Here is a 27,379-nt window from a genome sequence, read left to right on the forward strand (position 1 = left end):
ACCGCGGCCGCGGCAGCCCCTGGTTTAGAGAGAGCAAACTCATGATTTTCCCCGAAGCACTCTTCCAGGGCTCACTGGCCTGTCGGGAGCCGGGAATGTCAGGGAGCGTCAAGGCAGGCATGAAGGCCGCCCTCAAAATGGGAAAGCAGGGCTAGTTCCAGCAGGCCCCCGTGTTCATGGGCACACTCAGCGTACATCCCTGTGGTTTCTGACGAGTCCCAGGAGACACCGGTTACCCTGCGTTTCCTTCCCCGAGTCAACTTATCGCAGGAGGGAGTCCCGCATCCAGCGAACTGTCTCAACCAAGGAACGCCGTAGCCGCTCCTCTGGGCCTGGGGCTGCCTGCAGTGCCAAAGAAGGAACAGGACTTGAATTGCAGTAAGAACCCAAGCCGCCGTCCTCTAGGAGGCACGGTGCCTTCAGTCAGGAGGTCCTGGATGGAATGCGAAGACGAGGGTTACTCTGAGCGCAGCTCCGATTAGGGCAACGCGTAAGACCTCCGCGCCATGTGGGATGTGGCAGAACGGCGTTCGTGAACGTGTGCGAGTGCTGAGGAAACCAAGCTGCTCCAAAAGAGAGGGCAGTGCGTTTCCCTACGCTCGGCGTGCACAGAGGGGCTCTAAGGGGCTACGGGCCTGGATGGTGCTTAGCAGAGCCAGGTGCGCCTGGGGTTGGTTACTCAGTGTTCCTGCCGGGAACAGGGCGCCCCGGCTAGCCTCCCAGGTGTCCAGAAGGCTGTGCTGCCGTTCAAGGTATGCAGAGCAGAGGCCACCGCCTCCTGGAAAGTGCAGCACGCCTCCGCTTCTGCACGGCAAACCAGGGCCTTACTTCCAGGCATGGCTTCATGCTGGGTGTGCCGGGAGCCACACAGCACGCTAAGGTGCTGACTTTCTCCCCGAGCAGAGTGACTTCAGGCACGAGGGCGGGCCTCGCAGTGTTGCAAGCACAGCGTTCTCTCATGGCAGCTCACACAAGGGCCGTGACAGAGTCTTCCTGGGCACCTCGCACCCACCAGCCCTGTTGTCCCGAAGGGCGTTCGAGGGCTCTGGAGATGTAGCGCTCCTCAAGGAACGCGCAGTGTGTGGTTGCCCAGCACTCGGCACGCACGGGGGTCCTCCGAGGGAATCAACCAATGGACCTCGACGTTGCTCAGCCGGCCCACAGGTGTCTGGAGGCACTCAGGGACCTTGGAGGGAAAACGCTGCATGCCCCTGGGGCCTAGGAGTCCCCGGGCGTGTACTGCCTTGAAAGCAAAGCGACTAAGAACTCCCGGAAAGAGCTGCATGCCTCCCTTTCTGCACGGCTACTCAGGGCCTAACCTGGAGGCCAGTTCTCACGTTGAGGCTCCCTTTGGCTCTGGAGCCTGCCGTGCGGACCGCCACCGCGGCCGCGGCAGCCCCTGGTTTAGAGAGAGCAAACTCATGATTTTCCCCGAAGCACTCTTCCAGGGCTCACTGGCCTGTCGGGAGCCGGGAATGTCAGGGAGCGTCAAGGCAGGCATGAATGCCGCCCTCAAAATGGGAAAGCAGGGCTAGTTCCAGCAGGCCCCCGTGTTCATGGGCACACTCAGCGTACATCCCTGTGGTTTCTGACGAGTCCCAGGAGACACCGGTTACCCTGCGTTTCCTTCCCCGAGTCAACTTATCGCAGGAGGGAGTCCCGCATCCAGCGAACTGTCTCAACCAAGGAACGCCGTAGCCGCTCCTCTGGGCCTGGGGCTGCCTGCAGTGCCAAAGAAGGAACAGGACTTGAATTGCAGTAAGAACCCAAGCCGCCGTCCTCTAGGAGGCACGGTGCCTTCAGTCAGGAGGTCCTGGATGGAATGCGAAGACGAGGGTTACTCTGAGCGCAGCTCCGATTAGGGCAACGCGTAAGACCTCCGCGCCATGTGGGATGTGGCAGAACGGCGTTCGTGAACGTGTGCGAGTGCTGAGGAAACCAAGCTGCTCCAAAAGAGAGGGCAGTGCGTTTCCCTACGCTCGGCGTGCACAGAGGGGCTCTAAGGGGCTACGGGCCTGGATGGTGCTTAGCAGAGCCAGGTGCGCCTGGGGTTACTCAGTGTTCCTGCCGGGAACAGGGCGCCCCGGCTAGCCTCCCAGGTGTCCAGAAGGCTGTGCTGCCGTTCAAGGTATGCAGAGCAGAGGCCACCGCCTCCTGGAAAGTGCAGCACGCCTCCGCTTCTGCACGGCAAACCAGGGCCTTACTTCCAGGCATGGCTTCATGCTGGGTGTGTCGGGAGCCACACAGCACGCTAAGGTGCTGACTTTCTCCTCGAGCAGAGTGACTTCAGGCACGAGGGCGGGCCTCGCAGTGTTGCAAGCACAGCGTTCTCTCATGGCAGCTCACACAAGGGCCGTGACAGAGTCTTCCTGGGCACCTCGCACCCACCAGCCATGTTGTCCCGAAGGGCGTTCGAGGGCTCTGGAGAGGTAGCGCTCCTCAAGGAACACGCAGTGTGTGGTTGCCCAGGACTCGGCACGCACGGGGGTCCTCCGAGGGAATCAACCAATGGACCTCGATGTTGCTCAGCCGGCCCACAGGTGTCTGGAGGCACTCAGGGACCTTGGAGGGAAAACGCTGCATGCCCCTGGGGCCTAGGAGTCCCCGGGCGTGTACTGCCTTGAAAGCAAAGCGACTAAGAACTCCCGGAAAGAGCTGCATGCCTCCCTTTCTGCACGGCTACTCAGGGCCTAACCTGGAGGCCAGTTCTCACGTTGAGGCTCCCTTTGGCTCTGGAGCCTGCCGTGTGGACTGCCACCGCGGCCGCGGCAGCCCCTGGTTTAGAGAGAGCAAACTCATGATTTTCCCCGAAGCACTCTTCCAGGGCTCACTGGCCTGTCGGGAGCCGGGAATGTCAGGGAGCGTCAAGGCAGGCATGAAGGCCGCCCTCAAAATGGGAAAGCAGGGCTAGTTCCATCAGGCCCCCGTGTTCATGGGCACACTCAGCGTACATCCCTGTGGTTTCTGACGAGTCCCAGGAGACACCGGTTACCCTGCGTTTCCTTCCCCGAGTCAACTTATCGCAGGAGGGAGTCCCGCATCCAGCGAACTGTCTCAACCAAGGAACGCCGTAGCCGCTCCTCTGGGCCTGGGGCTGCCTGCAGTGCCAAAGAAGGAACAGGACTTGAATTGCAGTAAGAACCCAAGCCGCCGTCCTCTAGGAGGCACGGTGCCTTCAGTCAGGAGGTCCTGGATGGAATGCGAAGACGAGGGTTACTCTGAGCGCAGCTCCGATTAGGGCAACGCGTAAGACCTCCGCGCCATGTGGGATGTGGCAGAACGGCGTTCGTGAACGTGTGCGAGTGCTGAGGAAACCAAGCTGCTCCAAAAGAGAGGGCAGTGCGTTTCCCTACGCTCGGCGTGCACAGAGGGGCTCTAAGGGGCTACGGGCCTGGATGGTGCTTAGCAGAGCCAGGTGCGCCTGGGGTTACTCAGTGTTCCTGCCGGGAACAGGGCGCCCCGGCTAGCCTCCCAGGTGTCCAGAAGGCTGTGCTGCCGTTCAAGGTATGCAGAGCAGAGGCCACCGCCTCCTGGAAAGTGCAGCACGCCTCCGCTTCTGCACGGCAAACCAGGGCCTTACTTCCAGGCATGGCTTCATGCTGGGTGTGCCGGGAGCCACACAGCACGCTAAGGTGCTGACTTTCTCCTCGAGCAGAGTGACTTCAGGCACGAGGGCGGGCCTCGCAGTGTTGCAAGCACAGCGTTCTCTCATGGCAGCTCACACAAGGGCCGTGACAGAGTCTTCCTGGGCACCTCGCACCCACCAGCCATGTTGTCCCGAAGGGCGTTCGAGGGCTCTGGAGAGGTAGCGCTCCTCAAGGAACGCGCAGTGTGTGGTTGCCCAGCACTCGGCACGCACGGGGGTCCTCCGAGGGAATCAACCAATGGACCTCGACGTTGCTCAGCCGGCCCACAGGTGTCTGGAGGCACTCAGGGACCTTGGAGGGAAAACGCTGCACGCCCCTGGGGCCTAGGAGTCCCCGGGCGTGTACTGCCTTGAAAGCAAAGCGACTAAGAACTCCTGGAAAGAGCTGCATGCCTCCCTTTCTGCACGGCTACTCAGGGCCTAACCTGGAGGCCAGTTCTCACGTTGAGGCTCCCTTTGGCTCTGGAGCCTGCCGTGCGGACCGCCACCGCGGCCGCGGCAGCCCCTGGTTTAGAGAGAGCAAACTCATGATTTTCCCCGAAGCACTCTTCCAGGGCTCACTGGCCTGTCGGGAGCCGGGAATGTCAGGGAGCGTCAAGGCAGGCATGAAGGCCGCCCTCAAAATGGGAAAGCAGGGCTAGTTCCAGCAGGCCCCCGTGTTCATGGGCACACTCAGCGTACATCCCTGTGGTTTCTGACGAGTCCCAGGAGACACCGGTTACCCTGCGTTTCCTTCCCCGAGTCAACTTATCGCAGGAGGGAGTCCCGCATCCAGCGAACTGTCTCAACCAAGGAACGCCGTAGCCGCTCCTCTGGGCCTGGGGCTGCCTGCAGTGCCAAAGAAGGAACAGGACTTGAATTGCAGTAAGAACCCAAGCCGCCGTCCTCTAGGAGGCACGGTGCCTTCAGTCAGGAGGTCCTGGATGGAATGCGAAGACGAGGGTTACTCTGAGCGCAGCTCCGATTAGGGCAACGCGTAAGACCTCCGCGCCATGTGGGATGTGGCAGAACGGCGTTCGTGAACGTGTGCGAGTGCTGAGGAAACCAAGCTGCTCCAAAAGAGAGGGCAGTGCGTTTCCCTACGCTCGGCGTGCACAGAGGGGCTCTAAGGGGCTACGGGCCTGGATGGTGCTTAGCAGAGCCAGGTGCGCCTGGGGTTACTCAGTGTTCCTGCCGGGAACAGGGCGCCCCGGCTAGCCTCCCAGGTGTCCAGAAGGCTGTGCTGCCGTTCAAGGTATGCAGAGCAGAGGCCACCGCCTCCTGGAAAGTGCAGCACGCCTCCACTTCTGCACGGCAAACCAGGGCCTTACTTCCAGGCATGGCTTCATGCGGGGTGTGCCGGGAGCCACACAGCACGCTAAGGTGCTGACTTTCTCCTCGAGCAGAGTGACTTCAGGCACGAGGGCGGGCCTCGCAGTGTTGCAAGCACAGCGTTCTCTCATGGCAGCTCACACAAGGGCCGTGACAGAGTCTTCCTGGGCACCTCGCACCCACCAGCCATGTTGTCCCGAAGGGCGTTCGAGGGCTCTGGAGATGTAGCGCTCCTCAAGGAACGCGCAGTGTGTGGTTGCCCAGCACTCGGCACGCACGGGGGTCCTCCGAGGGAATCAACCAATGGACCTCGACGTTGCTCAGCCGGCCCACAGGTGTCTGGAGGCACTCAGGGACCTTGGAGGGAAAACGCTGCACGCCCCTGGGGCCTAGGAGTCCCCGGGCGTGTACTGCCTTGAAAGCAAAGCGACTAAGAACTCCCGGAAAGAGCTGCATGCCTCCCTTTCTGCACGGCTACTCAGGGCCTAACCTGGAGGCCAGTTCTCACGTTGAGGCTCCCTTTGGCTCTGGAGCCTGCCGTGCGGACCGCCACCGCGGCCGCGGCAGCCCCTGGTTTAGAGAGAGCAAACTCATGATTTTCCCCGAAGCACTCTTCCAGGGCTCACTGGCCTGTCGGGAGCCGGGAATGTCAGGGAGCGTCAAGGCAGGCATGAAGGCCGCCCTCAAAATGGGAAAGCAGGGCTAGTTCCAGCAGGCCCCCGTGTTCATGGGCACACTCAGCGTACATCCCTGTGGTTTCTGACGAGTCCCAGGAGACACCGGTTACCCTGCGTTTCCTTCCCCGAGTCAACTTATCGCAGGAGGGAGTCCCGCATCCAGCGAACTGTCTCAACCAAGGAACGCCGTAGCCGCTCCTCTGGGCCTGGGGCTGCCTGCAGTGCCAAAGAAGGAACAGGACTTGAATTGCAGTAAGAACCCAAGCCGCCGTCCTCTAGGAGGCACGGTGCCTTCAGTCAGGAGGTCCTGGATGGAATGCGAAGACGAGGGTTACTCTGAGCGCAGCTCCGATTAGGGCAACGCGTAAGACCTCCGCGCCATGTGGGATGTGGCAGAACGGCGTTCGTGAACGTGTGCGAGTGCTGAGGAAACCAAGCTGCTCCAAAAGAGAGGGCAGTGCGTTTCCCTACGCTCGGCGTGCACAGAGGGGCTCTAAGGGGCTACGGGCCTGGATGGTGCTTAGCAGAGCCAGGTGCGCCTGGGGTTACTCAGTGTTCCTGCCGGGAACAGGGCGCCCCGGCTAGCCTCCCAGGTGTCCAGAAGGCTGTGCTGCCGTTCAAGGTATGCAGAGCAGAGGCCACCGCCTCCTGGAAAGTGCAGCACGCCTCCGCTTCTGCACGGCAAACCAGGGCCTTACTTCCAGGCATGGCTTCATGCTGGGTGTGCCGGGAGCCACACAGCACGCTAAGGTGCTGACTTTCTCCCCGAGCAGAGTGACTTCAGGCACGAGGGCGGGCCTCGCAGTGTGGCAAGCACAGCGTTCTCTCATGGCAGCTCACACAAGGGCCGTGACAGAGTCTTCCTGGGCACCTCGCACCCACCAGCCATGTTGTCCCGAAGGGCGTTCGAGGGCTCTGGAGAGGTAGCGCTCCTCAAGGAACACGCAGTGTGTGGTTGCCCAGGACTCGGCACGCACGGGGGTCCTCCGAGGGAATCAACCAATGGACCTCGACGTTGCTCAGCCGGCCCACAGGTGTCTGGAGGCACTCAGGGACCTTGGAGGGAAAACGCTGCACGCCCCTGGGGCCTAGGAGTCCCCGGGCGTGTACTGCCTTGAAAGCAAAGCGACTAAGAACTCCCGGAAAGAGCTGCATGCCTCCCTTTCTGCACGGCTACTCAGGGCCTAACCTGGAGGCCAGTTCTCACGTTGAGGCTCCCTTTGGCTCTGGAGCCTGCCGTGCGGACCGCCACCGCGGCCGCGGCAGCCCCTGGTTTAGAGAGAGCAAACTCATGATTTTCCCCGAAGCACTCTTCCAGGGCTCACTGGCCTGTCGGGAGCCGGGAATGTCAGGGAGCGTCAAGGCAGGCATGAAGGCCGCCCTCAAAATGGGAAAGCAGGGCTAGTTCCAGCAGGCCCCCGTGTTCATGGGCACACTCAGCGTACATCCCTGTGGTTTCTGACGAGTCCCAGGAGACACCGGTTACCCTGCGTTTCCTTCCCCGAGTCAACTTATCGCAGGAGGGAGTCCCGCATCCAGCGAACTGTCTCAACCAAGGAACGCCGTAGCCGCTCCTCTGGGCCTGGGGCTGCCTGCAGTGCCAAAGAAGGAACAGGACTTGAATTGCAGTAAGAACCCAAGCCGCCGTCCTCTAGGAGGCACGGTGCCTTCAGTCAGGAGGTCCTGGATGGAATGCGAAGACGAGGGTTACTCTGAGCGCAGCTCCGATTAGGGCAACGCGTAAGACCTCCGCGCCATGTGGGATGTGGCAGAACGGCGTTCGTGAACGTGTGCGAGTGCTGAGGAAACCAAGCTGCTCCAAAAGAGAGGGCAGTGCGTTTCCCTACGCTCGGCGTGCACAGAGGGGCTCTAAGGGGCTACGGGCCTGGGTGGTGCTTAGCAGAGCCAGGTGCGCCTGCGGTTGGTTACTCAGTGTTCCTGCCGGGAACAGGGCGCCCCGGCTAGCCTCCCAGGTGTCCAGAAGGCTGTGCTGCCGTTCAAGGTATGCAGAGCAGAGGCCACCGCCTCCTGGAAAGTGCAGCACGCCTCCGCTTCTGCACGGCAAACCAGGGCCTTACTTCCAGGCATGGCTTCATGCGGGGTGTGCCGGGAGCCACACAGCACGCTAAGGTGCTGACTTTCTCCTCGAGCAGAGTGACTTCAGGCACGAGGGCGGGCCTCGCAGTGTTGCAAGCACAGCGTTCTCTCATGGCAGCTCACACAAGGGCCGTGACAGAGTCTTCCTGGGCACCTCGCACCCACCAGCCATGTTGTCCCGAAGGGCGTTCGAGGGCTCTGGAGATGTAGCGCTCCTCAAGGAACGCGCAGTGTGTGGTTGCCCAGCACTCGGCACGCACGGGGGTCCTCCGAGGGAATCAACCAATGGACCTCGACGTTGCTCAGCCGGCCCACAGGTGTCTGGAGGCACTCAGGGACCTTGGAGGGAAAACGCTGCACGCCCGTGGGGCCTAGGAGTCCCCGGGCGTGTACTGCCTTGAAAGCAAAGCGACTAAGAACTCCCGGAAAGAGCTGCATGCCTCCCTTTCTGCACGGCTACTCAGGGCCTAACCTGGAGGCCAGTTCTCACGTTGAGGCTCCCTTTGGCTCTGGAGCCTGCCGTGCGGACCGCCACCGCGGCCGCGGCAGCCCCTGGTTTAGAGAGAGCAAACTCATGATTTTCCCCGAAGCACTCTTCCAGGGCTCACTGGCCTGTCGGGAGCCGGGAATGTCAGGGAGCGTCAAGGCAGGCATGAAGGCCGCCCTCAAAATGGGAAAGCAGGGCTAGTTCCAGCAGGCCCCCGTGTTCATGGGCACACTCAGCGTACATCCCTGTGGTTTCTGACGAGTCCCAGGAGACACCGGTTACCCTGCGTTTCCTTCCCCGAGTCAACTTATCGCAGGAGGGAGTCCCGCATCCAGCGAACTGTCTCAACCAAGGAACGCCGTAGCCGCTCCTCTGGGCCTGGGGCTGCCTGCAGTGCCAAAGAAGGAACAGGACTTGAATTGCAGTAAGAACCCAAGCCGCCGTCCTCTAGGAGGCACGGTGCCTTCAGTCAGGAGGTCCTGGATGGAATGCGAAGACGAGGGTTACTCTGAGCGCAGCTCCGATTAGGGCAACGCGTAAGACCTCCGCGCCATGTGGGATGTGGCAGAACGGCGTTCGTGAACGTGTGCGAGTGCTGAGGAAACCAAGCTGCTCCAAAAGAGAGGGCAGTGCGTTTCCCTACGCTCGGCGTGCACAGAGGGGCTCTAAGGGGCTACGGGCCTGGATGGTGCTTAGCAGAGCCAGGTGCGCCTGGGGTTACTCAGTGTTCCTGCCGGGAACAGGGCGCCCCGGCTAGCCTCCCAGGTGTCCAGAAGGCTGTGCTGCCGTTCAAGGTATGCAGAGCAGAGGCCACCGCCTCCTGGAAAGTGCAGCACGCCTCCGCTTCTGCACGGCAAACCAGGGCCTTACTTCCAGGCATGGCTTCATGCGGGGTGTGCCGGGAGCCACACAGCACGCTAAGGTGCTGACTTTCTCCTCGAGCAGAGTGACTTCAGGCACGAGGGCGGGCCTCGCAGTGTTGCAAGCACAGCGTTCTCTCATGGCAGCTCACACAAGGGCCGTGACAGAGTCTTCCTGGGCACCTCGCACCCACCAGCCATGTTGTCCCGAAGGGCGTTCGAGGGCTCTGGAGAGGTAGCGCTCCTCAAGGAACGCGCAGTGTGTGGTTGCCCAGCACTCGGCACGCACGGGGGTCCTCCGAGGGAATCAACCAATGGACCTCGACGTTGCTCAGCCGGCCCACAGGTGTCTGGAGGCACTCAGGGACCTTGGAGGGAAAACGCTGCACGCCCGTGGGGCCTAGGAGTCCCCGGGCGTGTACTGCCTTGAAAGCAAAGCGACTAAGAACTCCCGGAAAGAGCTGCATGCCTCCCTTTCTGCACGGCTACTCAGGGCCTAACCTGGAGGCCAGTTCTCACGTTGAGGCTCCCTTTGGCTCTGGAGCCTGCCGTGCGGACCGCCACCGCGGCCGTGGCAGCCCCTGGTTTAGAGAGAGCAAACTCATGATTTTCCCCGAAGCACTCTTCCAGGGCTCACTGGCCTGTCGGGAGCCGGGAATGTCAGGGAGCGTCAAGGCAGGCATGAAGGCCGCCCTCAAAATGGGAAAGCAGGGCTAGTTCCATCAGGCCCCCGTGTTCATGGGCACACTCAGCGTACATCCCTGTGGTTTCTGACGAGTCCCAGGAGACACCGGTTACCCTGCGTTTCCTTCCCCGAGTCAACTTATCGCAGGAGGGAGTCCCGCATCCAGCGAACTGTCTCAACCAAGGAACGCCGTAGCCGCTCCTCTGGGCCTGGGGCTGCCTGCAGTGCCAAAGAAGGAACAGGACTTGAATTGCAGTAAGAACCCAAGCCGCCGTCCTCTAGGAGGCACGGTGCCTTCAGTCAGGAGGTCCTGGATGGAATGCGAAGACGAGGGTTACTCTGAGCGCAGCTCCGATTAGGGCAACGCGTAAGACCTCCGCGCCATGTGGGATGTGGCAGAACGGCGTTCGTGAACGTGTGCGAGTGCTGAGGAAACCAAGCTGCTCCAAAAGAGAGGGCAGTGCGTTTCCCTACGCTCGGCGTGCACAGAGGGGCTCTAAGGGGCTACGGGCCTGGATGGTGCTTAGCAGAGCCAGGTGCGCCTGGGGTTACTCAGTGTTCCTGCCGGGAACAGGGCGCCCCGGCTAGCCTCCCAGGTGTCCAGAAGGCTGTGCTGCCGTTCAAGGTATGCAGAGCAGAGGCCACCGCCTCCTGGAAAGTGCAGCACGCCTCCGCTTCTGCACGGCAAACCAGGGCCTTACTTCCAGGCATGGCTTCATGCTGGGTGTGCCGGGAGCCACACAGCACGCTAAGGTGCTGACTTTCTCCTCGAGCAGAGTGACTTCAGGCACGAGGGCGGGCCTCGCAGTGTTGCAAGCACAGCGTTCTCTCATGGCAGCTCACACAAGGGCCGTGACAGAGTCTTCCTGGGCACCTCGCACCCACCAGCCATGTTGTCCCGAAGGGCGTTCGAGGGCTCTGGAGATGTAGCGCTCCTCAAGGAACGCGCAGTGTGTGGTTGCCCAGCACTCGGCACGCACGGGGGTCCTCCGAGGGAATCAACCAATGGACCTCGACGTTGCTCAGCCGGCCCACAGGTGTCTGGAGGCACTCAGGGACCTTGGAGGGAAAACGCTGCACGCCCCTGGGGCCTAGGAGTCCCCGGGCGTGTACTGCCTTGAAAGCAAAGCGACTAAGAACTCCCGGAAAGAGCTGCATGCCTCCCTTTCTGCACGGCTACTCAGGGCCTAACCTGGAGGCCAGTTCTCACGTTGAGGCTCCCTTTGGCTCTGGAGCCTGCCGTGCGGACCGCCACCGCGGCCGCGGCAGCCCCTGGTTTAGAGAGAGCAAACTCATGATTTTCCCCGAAGCACTCTTCCAGGGCTCACTGGCCTGTCGGGAGCCGGGAATGTCAGGGAGCGTCAAGGCAGGCATGAAGGCCGCCCTCAAAATGGGAAAGCAGGGCTAGTTCCAGCAGGCCCCCGTGTTCATGGGCACACTCAGCGTACATCCCTGTGGTTTCTGACGAGTCCCAGGAGACACCGGTTACCCTGCGTTTCCTTCCCCGAGTCAACTTATCGCAGGAGGGAGTCCCGCATCCGGCGAACTGTCTCAACCAAGGAACGCCGTAGCCGCTCCTCTGGGCCTGGGGCTGCCTGCAGTGCCAAAGAAGGAACAGGACTTGAATTGCAGTAAGAACCCAAGCCGCCGTCCTCTAGGAGGCACGGTGCCTTCAGTCAGGAGGTCCTGGATGGAATGCGAAGACGAGGGTTACTCTGAGCGCAGCTCCGATTAGGGCAACGCGTAAGACCTCCGCGCCATGTGGGATGTGGCAGAACGGCGTTCGTGAACGTGTGCGAGTGCTGAGGAAACCAAGCTGCTCCAAAAGAGAGGGCAGTGCGTTTCCCTACGCTCGGCGTGCACAGAGGGGCTCTAAGGGGCTACGGGCCTGGATGGTGCTTAGCAGAGCCAGGTGCGCCTGGGGTTGGTTACTCAGTGTTCCTGCCGGGAACAGGGCGCCCCGGCTAGCCTCCCAGGTGTCCAGAAGGCTGTGCTGCCGTTCAAGGTATGCAGAGCAGAGGCCACCGCCTCCTGGAAAGTGCAGCACGCCTCCGCTTCTGCACGGCAAACCAGGGCCTTACTTCCAGGCATGGCTTCATGCGGGGTGTGCCGGGAGCCACACAGCACGCTAAGGTGCTGACTTTCTCCTCGAGCAGAGTGACTTCAGGCACGAGGGCGGGCCTCGCAGTGTTGCAAGCACAGCGTTCTCTCATGGCAGCTCACACAAGGGCCGTGACAGAGTCTTCCTGGGCACCTCGCACCCACCAGCCATGTTGTCCCGAAGGGCGTTCGAGGGCTCTGGAGATGTAGCGCTCCTCAAGGAACGCGCAGTGTGTGGTTGCCCAGCACTCGGCACGCACGGGGGTCCTCCGAGGGAATCAACCAATGGACCTCGACGTTGCTCAGCCGGCCCACAGGTGTCTGGAGGCACTCAGGGACCTTGGAGGGAAAACGCTGCACGCCCGTGGGGCCTAGGAGTCCCCGGGCGTGTACTGCCTTGAAAGCAAAGCGACTAAGAACTCCCGGAAAGAGCTGCATGCCTCCCTTTCTGCACGGCTACTCAGGGCCTAACCTGGAGGCCAGTTCTCACGTTGAGGCTCCCTTTGGCTCTGGAGCCTGCCGTGCGGACCGCCACCGCGGCCGCGGCAGCCCCTGGTTTAGAGAGAGCAAACTCATGATTTTCCCCGAAGCACTCTTCCAGGGCTCACTGGCCTGTCGGGAGCCGGGAATGTCAGGGAGCGTCAAGGCAGGCATGAATGCCGCCCTCAAAATGGGAAAGCAGGGCTAGTTCCAGCAGGCCCCCGTGTTCATGGGCACACTCAGCGTACATCCCTGTGGTTTCTGACGAGTCCCAGGAGACACCGGTTACCCTGCGTTTCCTTCCCCGAGTCAACTTATCGCAGGAGGGAGTCCCGCATCCAGCGAACTGTCTCAACCAAGGAACGCCGTAGCCGCTCCTCTGGGCCTGGGGCTGCCTGCAGTGCCAAAGAAGGAACAGGACTTGAATTGCAGTAAGAACCCAAGCCGCCGTCCTCTAGGAGGCACGGTGCCTTCAGTCAGGAGGTCCTGGATGGAATGCGAAGACGAGGGTTACTCTGAGCGCAGCTCCGATTAGGGCAACGCGTAAGACCTCCGCGCCATGTGGGATGTGGCAGAACGGCGTTCGTGAACGTGTGCGAGTGCTGAGGAAACCAAGCTGCTCCAAAAGAGAGGGCAGTGCGTTTCCCTACGCTCGGCGTGCACAGAGGGGCTCTAAGGGGCTACGGGCCTGGATGGTGCTTAGCAGAGCCAGGTGCGCCTGGGGTTACTCAGTGTTCCTGCCGGGAACAGGGCGCCCCGGCTAGCCTCCCAGGTGTCCAGAAGGCTGTGCTGCCGTTCAAGGTATGCAGAGCAGAGGCCACCGCCTCCTGGAAAGTGCAGCACGCCTCCGCTTCTGCACGGCAAACCAGGGCCTTACTTCCAGGCATGGCTTCATGCGGGGTGTGCCGGGAGCCACACAGCACGCTAAGGTGCTGACTTTCTCCTCGAGCAGAGTGACTTCAGGCACGAGGGCGGGCCTCGCAGTGTTGCAAGCACAGCGTTCTCTCATGGCAGCTCACACAAGGGCCGTGACAGAGTCTTCCTGGGCACCTCGCACCCACCAGCCATGTTGTCCCGAAGGGCGTTCGAGGGCTCTGGAGATGTAGCGCTCCTCAAGGAACGCGCAGTGTGTGGTTGCCCAGCACTCGGCACGCACGGGGGTCCTCCGAGGGAATCAACCAATGGACCTCGACGTTGCTCAGCCGGCCCACAGGTGTCTGGAGGCACTCAGGGACCTTGGAGGGAAAACGCTGCACGCCCGTGGGGCCTAGGAGTCCCCGGGCGTGTACTGCCTTGAAAGCAAAGCGACTAAGAACTCCCGGAAAGAGCTGCATGCCTCCCTTTCTGCACGGCTACTCAGGGCCTAACCTGGAGGCCAGTTCTCACGTTGAGGCTCCCTTTGGCTCTGGAGCCTGCCGTGCGGACCGCCACCGCGGCCGTGGCAGCCCCTGGTTTAGAGAGAGCAAACTCATGATTTTCCCCGAAGCACTCTTCCAGGGCTCACTGGCCTGTCGGGAGCCGGGAATGTCAGGGAGCGTCAAGGCAGGCATGAAGGCCGCCCTCAAAATGGGAAAGCAGGGCTAGTTCCATCAGGCCCCCGTGTTCATGGGCACACTCAGCGTACATCCCTGTGGTTTCTGACGAGTCCCAGGAGACACCGGTTACCCTGCGTTTCCTTCCCCGAGTCAACTTATCGCAGGAGGGAGTCCCGCATCCAGCGAACTGTCTCAACCAAGGAACGCCGTAGCCGCTCCTCTGGGCCTGGGGCTGCCTGCAGTGCCAAAGAAGGAACAGGACTTGAATTGCAGTAAGAACCCAAGCCGCCGTCCTCTAGGAGGCACGGTGCCTTCAGTCAGGAGGTCCTGGATGGAATGCGAAGACGAGGGTTACTCTGAGCGCAGCTCCGATTAGGGCAACGCGTAAGACCTCCGCGCCATGTGGGATGTGGCAGAACGGCGTTCGTGAACGTGTGCGAGTGCTGAGGAAACCAAGCTGCTCCAAAAGAGAGGGCAGTGCGTTTCCCTACGCTCGGCGTGCACAGAGGGGCTCTAAGGGGCTACGGGCCTGGATGGTGCTTAGCAGAGCCAGGTGCGCCTGGGGTTACTCAGTGTTCCTGCCGGGAACAGGGCGCCCCGGCTAGCCTCCCAGGTGTCCAGAAGGCTGTGCTGCCGTTCAAGGTATGCAGAGCAGAGGCCACCGCCTCCTGGAAAGTGCAGCACGCCTCCGCTTCTGCACGGCAAACCAGGGCCTTACTTCCAGGCATGGCTTCATGCTGGGTGTGCCGGGAGCCACACAGCACGCTAAGGTGCTGACTTTCTCCTCGAGCAGAGTGACTTCAGGCACGAGGGCGGGCCTCGCAGTGTTGCAAGCACAGCGTTCTCTCATGGCAGCTCACACAAGGGCCGTGACAGAGTCTTCCTGGGCACCTCGCACCCACCAGCCATGTTGTCCCGAAGGGCGTTCGAGGGCTCTGGAGATGTAGCGCTCCTCAAGGAACGCGCAGTGTGTGGTTGCCCAGCACTCGGCACGCACGGGGGTCCTCCGAGGGAATCAACCAATGGACCTCGACGTTGCTCAGCCGGCCCACAGGTGTCTGGAGGCACTCAGGGACCTTGGAGGGAAAACGCTGCACGCCCCTGGGGCCTAGGAGTCCCCGGGCGTGTACTGCCTTGAAAGCAAAGCGACTAAGAACTCCCGGAAAGAGCTGCATGCCTCCCTTTCTGCACGGCTACTCAGGGCCTAACCTGGAGGCCAGTTCTCACGTTGAGGCTCCCTTTGGCTCTGGAGCCTGCCGTGCGGACCGCCACCGCGGCCGCGGCAGCCCCTGGTTTAGAGAGAGCAAACTCATGATTTTCCCCGAAGCACTCTTCCAGGGCTCACTGGCCTGTCGGGAGCCGGGAATGTCAGGGAGCGTCAAGGCAGGCATGAAGGCCGCCCTCAAAATGGGAAAGCAGGGCTAGTTCCAGCAGGCCCCCGTGTTCATGGGCACACTCAGCGTACATCCCTGTGGTTTCTGACGAGTCCCAGGAGACACCGGTTACCCTGCGTTTCCTTCCCCGAGTCAACTTATCGCAGGAGGGAGTCCCGCATCCGGCGAACTGTCTCAACCAAGGAACGCCGTAGCCGCTCCTCTGGGCCTGGGGCTGCCTGCAGTGCCAAAGAAGGAACAGGACTTGAATTGCAGTAAGAACCCAAGCCGCCGTCCTCTAGGAGGCACGGTGCCTTCAGTCAGGAGGTCCTGGATGGAATGCGAAGACGAGGGTTACTCTGAGCGCAGCTCCGATTAGGGCAACGCGTAAGACCTCCGCGCCATGTGGGATGTGGCAGAACGGCGTTCGTGAACGTGTGCGAGTGCTGAGGAAACCAAGCTGCTCCAAAAGAGAGGGCAGTGCGTTTCCCTACGCTCGGCGTGCACAGAGGGGCTCTAAGGGGCTACGGGCCTGGATGGTGCTTAGCAGAGCCAGGTGCGCCTGGGGTTGGTTACTCAGTGTTCCTGCCGGGAACAGGGCGCCCCGGCTAGCCTCCCAGGTGTCCAGAAGGCTGTGCTGCCGTTCAAGGTATGCAGAGCAGAGGCCACCGCCTCCTGGAAAGTGCAGCACGCCTCCGCTTCTGCACGGCAAACCAGGGCCTTACTTCCAGGCATGGCTTCATGCGGGGTGTGCCGGGAGCCACACAGCACGCTAAGGTGCTGACTTTCTCCTCGAGCAGAGTGACTTCAGGCACGAGGGCGGGCCTCGCAGTGTTGCAAGCACAGCGTTCTCTCATGGCAGCTCACACAAGGGCCGTGACAGAGTCTTCCTGGGCACCTCGCACCCACCAGCCATGTTGTCCCGAAGGGCGTTCGAGGGCTCTGGAGATGTAGCGCTCCTCAAGGAACGCGCAGTGTGTGGTTGCCCAGCACTCGGCACGCACGGGGGTCCTCCGAGGGAATCAACCAATGGACCTCGACGTTGCTCAGCCGGCCCACAGGTGTCTGGAGGCACTCAGGGACCTTGGAGGGAAAACGCTGCACGCCCGTGGGGCCTAGGAGTCCCCGGGCGTGTACTGCCTTGAAAGCAAAGCGACTAAGAACTCCCGGAAAGAGCTGCATGCCTCCCTTTCTGCACGGCTACTCAGGGCCTAACCTGGAGGCCAGTTCTCACGTTGAGGCTCCCTTTGGCTCTGGAGCCTGCCGTGCGGACCGCCACCGCGGCCGCGGCAGCCCCTGGTTTAGAGAGAGCAAACTCATGATTTTCCCCGAAGCACTCTTCCAGGGCTCACTGGCCTGTCGGGAGCCGGGAATGTCAGGGAGCGTCAAGGCAGGCATGAAGGCCGCCCTCAAAATGGGAAAGCAGGGCTAGTTCCAGCAGGCCCCCGTGTTCATGGGCACACTCAGCGTACATCCCTGTGGTTTCTGACGAGTCCCAGGAGACACCGGTTACCCTGCGTTTCCTTCCCCGAGTCAACTTATCGCAGGAGGGAGTCCCGCATCCAGCGAACTGTCTCAACCAAGGAACGCCGTAGCCGCTCCTCTGGGCCTGGAGCTGCCTGCAGTGCCAAAGAAGGAACAGGACTTGAATTGCAGTAAGAACCCAAGCCGCCGTCCTCTAGGAGGCACGGTGCCTTCAGTCAGGAGGTCCTGGATGGAATGCGAAGACGAGGGTTACTCTGAGCGCAGCTCCGATTAGGGCAACGCGTAAGACCTCCGCGCCATGTGGGATGTGGCAGAACGGCGTTCGTGAACGTGTGCGAGTGCTGAGGAAACCAAGCTGCTCCAAAAGAGAGGGCAGTGCGTTTCCCTACGCTCGGCGTGCACAGAGGGGCTCTAAGGGGCTACGGGCCTGGATGGTGCTTAGCAGAGCCAGGTGCGCCTGGGGTTACTCAGTGTTCCTGCCGGGAACAGGGCGCCCCGGCTAGCCTCCCAGGTGTCCAGAAGGCTGTGCTGCCGTTCAAGGTATGCAGAGCAGAGGCCACCGCCTCCTGGAAAGTGCAGCACGCCTCCGCTTCTGCACGGCAAACCAGGGCCTTACTTCCAGGCATGGCTTCATGCGGGGTGTGCCGGGAGCCACACAGCACGCTAAGGTGCTGACTTTCTCCCCGAGCAGAGTGACTTCAGGCACGAGGGCGGGCCTCGCAGTGTTGCAAGCACAGCGTTCTCTCATGGCAGCTCACACAAGGGCCGTGACAGAGTCTTCCTGGGCACCTCGCACCCACCAGCCATGTTGTCCCGAAGGGCGTTCGAGGGCTCTGGAGAGGTAGCGCTCCTCAAGGAACGCGCAGTGTGTGGTTGCCCAGGACTCGGCACGCACGGGGGTCCTCCGAGGGAATCAACCAATGGACCTCGACGTTGCTCAGCCGGCCCACAGGTGTCTGGAGGCACTCAGGGACCTTGGAGGGAAAACGCTGCACGCCCGTGGGGCCTAGGAGTCCCCGGGCGTGTACTGCCTTGAAAGCAAAGCGACTAAGAACTCCCGGAAAGAGCTGCATGCCTCCCTTTCTGCACGGCTACTCAGGGCCTAACCTGGAGGCCAGTTCTCACGTTGAGGCTCCCTTTGGCTCTGGAGCCTGCCGTGCGGACCGCCACCGCGGCCGCGGCAGCCCCTGGTTTAGAGAGAGCAAACTCATGATTTTCCCCGAAGCACTCTTCCAGGGCTCACTGGCCTGTCGGGAGCCGGGAATGTCAGGGAGCGTCAAGGCAGGCATGAAGGCCGCCCTCAAAATGGGAAAGCAGGGCTAGTTCCAGCAGGCCCCCGTGTTCATGGGCACACTCAGCGTACATCCCTGTGGTTTCTGACGAGTCCCAGGAGACACCGGTTACCCTGCGTTTCCTTCCCCGAGTCAACTTATCGCAGGAGGGAGTCCCGCATCCAGCGAACTGTCTCAACCAAGGAACGCCGTAGCCGCTCCTCTGGGCCTGGGGCTGCCTGCAGTGCCAAAGAAGGAACAGGACTTGAATTGCAGTAAGAACCCAAGCCGCCGTCCTCTAGGAGGCACGGTGCCTTCAGTCAGGAGGTCCTGGATGGAATGCGAAGACGAGGGTTACTCTGAGCGCAGCTCCGATTAGGGCAACGCGTAAGACCTCCGCGCCATGTGGGATGTGGCAGAACGGCGTTCGTGAACGTGTGCGAGTGCTGAGGAAACCAAGCTGCTCCAAAAGAGAGGGCAGTGCGTTTCCCTACGCTCGGCGTGCACAGAGGGGCTCTAAGGGGCTACGGGCCTGGATGGTGCTTAGCAGAGCCAGGTGCGCCTGGGGTTACTCAGTGTTCCTGCCGGGAACAGGGCGCCCCGGCTAGCCTCCCAGGTGTCCAGAAGGCTGTGCTGCCGTTCAAGGTATGCAGAGCAGAGGCCACCGCCTCCTGGAAAGTGCAGCACGCCTCCGCTTCTGCACGGCAAACCAGGGCCTTACTTCCAGGCATGGCTTCATGCGGGGTGTGCCGGGAGCCACACAGCACGCTAAGGTGCTGACTTTCTCCCCGAGCAGAGTGACTTCAGGCACGAGGGCGGGCCTCGCAGTGTTGCAAGCACAGCGTTCTCTCATGGCAGCTCACACAAGGGCCGTGACAGAGTCTTCCTGGGCACCTCGCACCCACCAGCCATGTTGTCCCGAAGGGCGTTCGAGGGCTCTGGAGAGGTAGCGCTCCTCAAGGAACGCGCAGTGTGTGGTTGCCCAGGACTCGGCACGCACGGGGGTCCTCCGAGGGAATCAACCAATGGACCTCGACGTTGCTCAGCCGGCCCACAGGTGTCTGGAGGCACTCAGGGACCTTGGAGGGAAAACGCTGCACGCCCGTGGGGCCTAGGAGTCCCCGGGCGTGTACTGCCTTGAAAGCAAAGCGACTAAGAACTCCCGGAAAGAGCTGCATGCCTCCCTTTCTGCACGGCTACTCAGGGCCTAACCTGGAGGCCAGTTCTCACGTTGAGGCTCCCTTTGGCTCTGGAGCCTGCCGTGCGGACCGCCACCGCGGCCGCGGCAGCCCCTGGTTTAGAGAGAGCAAACTCATGATTTTCCCCGAAGCACTCTTCCAGGGCTCACTGGCCTGTCGGGAGCCGGGAATGTCAGGGAGCGTCAAGGCAGGCATGAAGGCCGCCCTCAAAATGGGAAAGCAGGGCTAGTTCCAGCAGGCCCCCGTGTTCATGGGCACACTCAGCGTACATCCCTGTGGTTTCTGACGAGTCCCAGGAGACACCGGTTACCCTGCGTTTCCTTCCCCGAGTCAACTTATCGCAGGAGGGAGTCCCGCATCCAGCGAACTGTCTCAACCAAGGAACGCCGTAGCCGCTCCTCTGGGCCTGGGGCTGCCTGCAGTGCCAAAGAAGGAACAGGACTTGAATTGCAGTAAGAACCCAAGCCGCCGTCCTCTAGGAGGCACGGTGCCTTCAGTCAGGAGGTCCTGGATGGAATGCGAAGACGAGGGTTACTCTGAGCGCAGCTCCGATTAGGGCAACGCGTAAGACCTCCGCGCCATGTGGGATGTGGCAGAACGGCGTTCGTGAACGTGTGCGAGTGCTGAGGAAACCAAGCTGCTCCAAAAGAGAGGGCAGTGCGTTTCCCTACGCTCGGCGTGCACAGAGGGGCTCTAAGGGGCTACGGGCCTGGATGGTGCTTAGCAGAGCCAGGTGCGCCTGGGGTTGGTTACTCAGTGTTCCTGCCGGGAACAGGGCGCCCCGGCTAGCCTCCCAGGTGTCCAGAAGGCTGTGCTGCCGTTCAAGGTATGCAGAGCAGAGGCCACCGCCTCCTGGAAAGTGCAGCACGCCTCCGCTTCTGCACGGCAAACCAGGGCCTTACTTCCAGGCATGGCTTCATGCTGGGTGTGCCGGGAGCCACACAGCACGCTAAGGTGCTGACTTTCTCCTCGAGCAGAGTGACTTCAGGCACGAGGGCGGGCCTCGCAGTGTTGCAAGCACAGCGTTCTCTCATGGCAGCTCACACAAGGGCCGTGACAGAGTCTTCCTGGGCACCTCGCACCCACCAGCCATGTTGTCCCGAAGGGCGTTCGAGGGCTCTGGAGAGGTAGCGCTCCTCAAGGAACACGCAGTGTGTGGTTGCCCAGGACTCGGCACGCACGGGGGTCCTCCGAGGGAATCAACCAATGGACCTCGACGTTGCTCAGCCGGCCCACAGGTGTCTGGAGGCACTCAGGGACCTTGGAGGGAAAACGCTGCACGCCCCTGGGGCCTAGGAGTCCCCGGGCGTGTACTGCCTTGAAAGCAAAGCGACTAAGAACTCCCGGAAAGAGCTGCATGCCTCCCTTTCTGCACGGCTACTCAGGGCCTAACCTGGAGGCCAGTTCTCACGTTGAGGCTCCCTTTGGCTCTGGAGCCTGCCGTGTGGACTGCCACCGCGGCCGCGGCAGCCCCTGGTTTAGAGAGAGCAAACTCATGATTTTCCCCGAAGCACTCTTCCAGGGCTCACTGGCCTGTCGGGAGCCGGGAATGTCAGGGAGCGTCAAGGCAGGCATGAATGCCGCCCTCAAAATGGGAAAGCAGGGCTAGTTCCATCAGGCCCCCGTGTTCATGGGCACACTCAGCGTACATCCCTGTGGTTTCTGACGAGTCCCAGGAGACACCGGTTACCCTGCGTTTCCTTCCCCGAGTCAACTTATCGCAGGAGGGAGTCCCGCATCCAGCGAACTGTCTCAACCAAGGAACGCCGTAGCCGCTCCTCTGGGCCTGGGGCTGCCTGCAGTGCCAAAGAAGGAACAGGACTTGAATTGCAGTAAGAACCCAAGCCGCCGTCCTCTAGGAGGCACGGTGCCTTCAGTCAGGAGGTCCTGGATGGAATGCGAAGACGAGGGTTACTCTGAGCGCAGCTCCGATTAGGGCAACGCGTAAGACCTCCGCGCCATGTGGGATGTGGCAGAACGGCGTTCGTGAACGTGTGCGAGTGCTGAGGAAACCAAGCTGCTCCAAAAGAGAGGGCAGTGCGTTTCCCTACGCTCGGCGTGCACAGAGGGGCTCTAAGGGGCTACGGGCCTGGATGGTGCTTAGCAGAGCCAGGTGCGCCTGGGGTTACTCAGTGTTCCTGCCGGGAACAGGGCGCCCCGGCTAGCCTCCCAGGTGTCCAGAAGGCTGTGCTGCCGTTCAAGGTATGCAGAGCAGAGGCCACCGCCTCCTGGAAAGTGCAGCACGCCTCCGCTTCTGCACGGCAAACCAGGGCCTTACTTCCAGGCATGGCTTCATGCGGGGTGTGCCGGGAGCCACACAGCACGCTAAGGTGCTGAGTTTCTCCTCGAGCAGAGTGACTTCAGGCACGAGGGCGGGCCTCGCAGTGTTGCAAGCACAGCGTTCTCTCATGGCAGCTCACACAAGGGCCGTGACAGAGTCTTCCTGGGCACCTCGCACCCACCAGCCATGTTGTCCCGAAGGGCGTTCGAGGGCTCTGGAGATGTAGCGCTCCTCAAGGAACGCGCAGTGTGTGGTTGCCCAGCACTCGGCACGCACGGGGGTCCTCCGAGGGAATCAACCAATGGACCTCGACGTTGCTCAGCCGGCCCACAGGTGTCTGGAGGCACTCAGGGACCTTGGAGGGAAAACGCTGCACGCCCGTGGGGCCTAGGAGTCCCCGGGCGTGTACTGCCTTGAAAGCAAAGCGACTAAGAACTCCCGGAAAGAGCTGCATGCCTCCCTTTCTGCACGGCTACTCAGGGCCTAACCTGGAGGCCAGTTCTCACGTTGAGGCTCCCTTTGGCTCTGGAGCCTGCCGTGCGGACCGCCACCGCGGCCGTGGCAGCCCCTGGTTTAGAGAGAGCAAACTCATGATTTTCCCCGAAGCACTCTTCCAGGGCTCACTGGCCTGTCGGGAGCCGGGAATGTCAGGGAGCGTCAAGGCAGGCATGAAGGCCGCCCTCAAAATGGGAAAGCAGGGCTAGTTCCAGCAGGCCCCCGTGTTCATGGGCACACTCAGCGTACATCCCTGTGGTTTCTGACGAGTCCCAGGAGACACCGGTTACCCTGCGTTTCCTTCCCCGAGTCAACTTATCGCAGGAGGGAGTCCCGCATCCAGCGAACTGTCTCAACCAAGGAACGCCGTAGCCGCTCCTCTGGGCCTGGGGCTGCCTGCAGTGCCAAAGAAGGAACAGGACTTGAATTGCAGTAAGAACCCAAGCCGCCGTCCTCTAGGAGGCACGGTGCCTTCAGTCAGGAGGTCCTGGATGGAATGCGAAGACGAGGGTTACTCTGAGCGCAGCTCCGATTAGGGCAACGCGTAAGACCTCCGCGCCATGTGGGATGTGGCAGAACGGCGTTCGTGAACGTGTGCGAGTGCTGAGGAAACCAAGCTGCTCCAAAAGAGAGGGCAGTGCGTTTCCCTACGCTCGGCGTGCACAGAGGGGCTCTAAGGGGCTACGGGCCTGGATGGTGCTTAGCAGAGCCAGGTGCGCCTGGGGTTGTTTACTCAGTGTTCCTGCCGGGAACAGGGCGCCCCGGCTAGCCTCCCAGGTGTCCAGAAGGCTGTGCTGCCGTTCAAGGTATGCAGAGCAGAGGCCACCGCCTCCTGGAAAGTGCAGCACGCCTCCGCTTCTGCACGGCAAACCAGGGCCTTACTTCCAGGCATGGCTTCATGCTGGGTGTGCCGGGAGCCACACAGCACGCTAAGGTGCTGACTTTCTCCTCGAGCAGAGTGACTTCAGGCACGAGGGCGGGCCTCGCAGTGTTGCAAGCACAGCGTTCTCTCATGGCAGCTCACACAAGGGCCGTGACAGAGTCTTCCTGGGCACCTCGCACCCACCAGCCATGTTGTCCCGAAGGGCGTTCGAGGGCTCTGGAGATGTAGCGCTCCTCAAGGAACGCGCAGTGTGTGGTTGCCCAGCACTCGGCACGCACGGGGGTCCTCCGAGGGAATCAACCAATGGACCTCGACGTTGCTCAGCCGGCCCACAGGTGTCTGGAGGCACTCAGGGACCTTGGAGGGAAAACGCTGCACGCCCCTGGGGCCTAGGAGTCCCCGGGCGTGTACTGCCTTGAAAGCAAAGCGACTAAGAACTCCCGGAAAGAGCTGCATGCCTCCCTTTCTGCACGGCTACTCAGGGCCTAACCTGGAGGCCAGTTCTCACGTTGAGGCTCCCTTTGGCTCTGGAGCCTGCCGTGCGGACCGCCACCGCGGCCGCGGCAGCCCCTGGTTTAGAGAGAGCAAACTCATGATTTTCCCCGAAGCACTCTTCCAGGGCTCACTGGCCTGTCGGGAGCCGGGAATGTCAGGGAGCGTCAAGGCAGGCATGAAGGCCGCCCTCAAAATGGGAAAGCAGGGCTAGTTCCAGCAGGCCCCCGTGTTCATGGGCACACTCAGCGTACATCCCTGTGGTTTCTGACGAGTCCCAGGAGACACCGGTTACCCTGCGTTTCCTTCCCCGAGTCAACTTATCGCAGGAGGGAGTCCCGCATCCAGCGAACTGTCTCAACCAAGGAACGCCGTAGCCGCTCCTCTGGGCCTGGGGCTGCCTGCAGTGCCAAAGAAGGAACAGGACTTGAATTGCAGTAAGAACACAAGCCGCCGTCCTCTAGGAGGCACGGTGCCTTCAGTCAGGGGGTCCTGGATGGAATGCGAAGACGAGGGTTACTCTGAGCGCAGCTCCGATTAGGGCAACGCGTAAGACCTCCGCGCCATGTGGGATGTGGCAGAACGGCGTTCGTGAACGTGTGCGAGTGCTGAGGAAACCAAGCTGCTCCAAAAGAGAGGGCAGTGCGTTTCCCTACGCTCGGCGTGCACAGAGGGGCTCTAAGGGGCTACGGGCCTGGATGGTGCTTAGCAGAGCCAGGTGCGCCTGGGGTTGGTTACTCAGTGTTCCTGCCGGGAACAGGGCGCCCCGGCTAGCCTCCCAGGTGTCCAGAAGGCTGTGCTGCCGTTCAAGGTATGCAGAGCAGAGGCCACCGCCTCCTGGAAAGTGCAGCACGCCTCCGCTTCTGCACGGCAAACCAGGGCCTTACTTCCAGGCATGGCTTCATGCGGGGTGTGCCGGGAGCCACACAGCACGCTAAGGTGCTGACTTTCTCCTCGAGCAGAGTGACTTCAGGCACGAGGGCGGGCCTCGCAGTGTTGCAAGCACAGCGTTCTCTCATGGCAGCTCACACAAGGGCCGTGACAGAGTCTTCCTGGGCACCTCGCACCCACCAGCCATGTTGTCCCGAAGGGCGTTCGAGGGCTCTGGAGATGTAGCGCTCCTCAAGGAACGCGCAGTGTGTGGTTGCCCAGCACTCGGCACGCACGGGGGTCCTCCGAGGGAATCAACCAATGGACCTCGACGTTGCTCAGCCGGCCCACAGGTGTCTGGAGGCACTCAGGGACCTTGGAGGGAAAACGCTGCACGCCCGTGGGGCCTAGGAGTCCCCGGGCGTGTACTGCCTTGAAAGCAAAGCGACTAAGAACTCCCGGAAAGAGCTGCATGCCTCCCTTTCTGCACGGCTACTCAGGGCCTAACCTGGAGGCCAGTTCTCACGTTGAGGCTCCCTTTGGCTCTGGAGCCTGCCGTGCGGACCGCCACCGCGGCCGCGGCAGCCCCTGGTTTAGAGAGAGCAAACTCATGATTTTCCCCGAAGCACTCTTCCAGGGCTCACTGGCCTGTCGGGAGCCGGGAATGTCAGGGAGCGTCAAGGCAGGCATGAAGGCCGCCCTCAAAATGGGAAAGCAGGGCTAGTTCCAGCAGGCCCCCGTGTTCATGGGCACACTCAGCGTACATCCCTGTGGTTTCTGACGAGTCCCAGGAGACACCGGTTACCCTGCGTTTCCTTCCCCGAGTCAACTTATCGCAGGAGGGAGTCCCGCATCCAGCGAACTGTCTCAACCAAGGAACGCCGTAGCCGCTCCTCTGGGCCTGGGGCTGCCTGCAGTGCCAAAGAAGGAACAGGACTTGAATTGCAGTAAGAACCCAAGCCGCCGTCCTCTAGGAGGCACGGTGCCTTCAGTCAGGAGGTCCTGGATGGAATGCGAAGACGAGGGTTACTCTGAGCGCAGCTCCGATTAGGGCAACGCGTAAGACCTCCGCGCCATGTGGGATGTGGCAGAACGGCGTTCGTGAACGTGTGCGAGTGCTGAGGAAACCAAGCTGCTCCAAAAGAGAGGGCAGTGCGTTTCCCTACGCTCGGCGTGCACAGAGGGGCTCTAAGGGGCTACGGGCCTGGATGGTGCTTAGCAGAGCCAGGTGCGCCTGGGGTTACTCAGTGTTCCTGCCGGGAACAGGGCGCCCCGGCTAGCCTCCCAGGTGTCCAGAAGGCTGTGCTGCCGTTCAAGGTATGCAGAGCAGAGGCCACCGCCTCCTGGAAAGTGCAGCACGCCTCCGCTTCTGCACGGCAAACCAGGGCCTTACTTCCAGGCATGGCTTCATGCTGGGTGTGCCGGGAGCCACACAGCACGCTAAGGTGCTGACTTTCTCCCCGAGCAGAGTGACTTCAGGCACGAGGGCGGGCCTCGCAGTGTGGCAAGCACAGCGTTCTCTCATGGCAGCTCACACAAGGGCCGTGACAGAGTCTTCCTGGGCACCTCGCACCCACCAGCCATGTTGTCCCGAAGGGCGTTCGAGGGCTCTGGAGAGGTAGCGCTCCTCAAGGAACGCGCAGTGTGTGGTTGCCCAGGACTCGGCACGCACGGGGGTCCTCCGAGGGAATCAACCAATGGACCTCGACGTTGCTCAGCCGGCCCACAGGTGTCTGGAGGCACTCAGGGACCTTGGAGGGAAAACGCTGCACGCCCCTGGGGCCTAGGAGTCCCCGGGCGTGTACTGCCTTGAAAGCAAAGCGACTAAGAACTCCCGGAAAGAGCTGCATGCCTCCCTTTCTGCACGGCTACTCAGGGCCTAACCTGGAGGCCAGTTCTCACGTTGAGGCTCCCTTTGGCTCTGGAGCCTGCCGTGCGGACCGCCACCGCGGCCGCGGCAGCCCCTGGTTTAGAGAGAGCAAACTCATGATTTTCCCCGAAGCACTCTTCCAGGGCTCACTGGCCTGTCGGGAGCCGGGAATGTCAGGGAGCGTCAAGGCAGGCATGAAGGCCGCCCTCAAAATGGGAAAGCAGGGCTAGTTCCAGCAGGCCCCCGTGTTCATGGGCACACTCAGCGTACATCCCTGTGGTTTCTGACGAGTCCCAGGAGACACCGGTTACCCTGCGTTTCCTTCCCCGAGTCAACTTATCGCAGGAGGGAGTCCCGCATCCAGCGAACTGTCTCAACCAAGGAACGCCGTAGCCGCTCCTCTGGGCCTGGGGCTGCCTGCAGTGCCAAAGAAGGAACAGGACTTGAATTGCAGTAAGAACCCAAGCCGCCGTCCTCTAGGAGGCACGGTGCCTTCAGTCAGGAGGTCCTGGATGGAATGCGAAGACGAGGGTTACTCTGAGCGCAGCTCCGATTAGGGCAACGCGTAAGACCTCCGCGCCATGTAGGATGTGGCAGAACGGCGTTCGTGAACGTGTGCGAGTGCTGAGGAAACCAAGCTGCTCCAAAAGAGAGGGCAGTGCGTTTCCCTACGCTCGGCGTGCACAGAGGGGCTCTAAGGGGCTACGGGCCTGGATGGTGCTTAGCAGAGCCAGGTGCGCCTGGGGTTGGTTACTCAGTGTTCCTGCCGGGAACAGGGCGCCCCGGCTAGCCTCCCAGGTGTCCAGAAGGCTGTGCTGCCGTTCAAGGTATGCAGAGCAGAGGCCACCGCCTCCTGGAAAGTGCAGCACGCCTCCGCTTCTGCACGGCAAACCAGGGCCTTACTTCCAGGCATGGCTTCATGCTGGGTGTGCCGGGAGCCACACAGCACGCTAAGGTGCTGACTTTCTCCCCGAGCAGAGTGACTTCAGGCACGAGGGCGGGCCTCGCAGTGTGGCAAGCACAGCGTTCTCTCATGGCAGCTCACACAAGGGCCGTGACAGAGTCTTCCTGGGCACCTCGCACCCACCAGCCATGTTGTCCCGAAGGGCGTTCGAGGGCTCTGGAGAGGTAGCGCTCCTCAAGGAACACGCAGTGTGTGGTTGCCCAGGACTCGGCACGCACGGGGGTCCTCCGAGGGAATCAACCAATGGACCTCGACGTTGCTCAGCCGGCCCACAGGTGTCTGGAGGCACTCAGGGACCTTGGAGGGAAAACGCTGCAC

Source organism: Lagenorhynchus albirostris, chromosome 8, assembly GCF_949774975.1.
Source record: "Lagenorhynchus albirostris chromosome 8, mLagAlb1.1, whole genome shotgun sequence".
NCBI lineage: Eukaryota > Metazoa > Chordata > Mammalia > Artiodactyla > Delphinidae > Lagenorhynchus > Lagenorhynchus albirostris.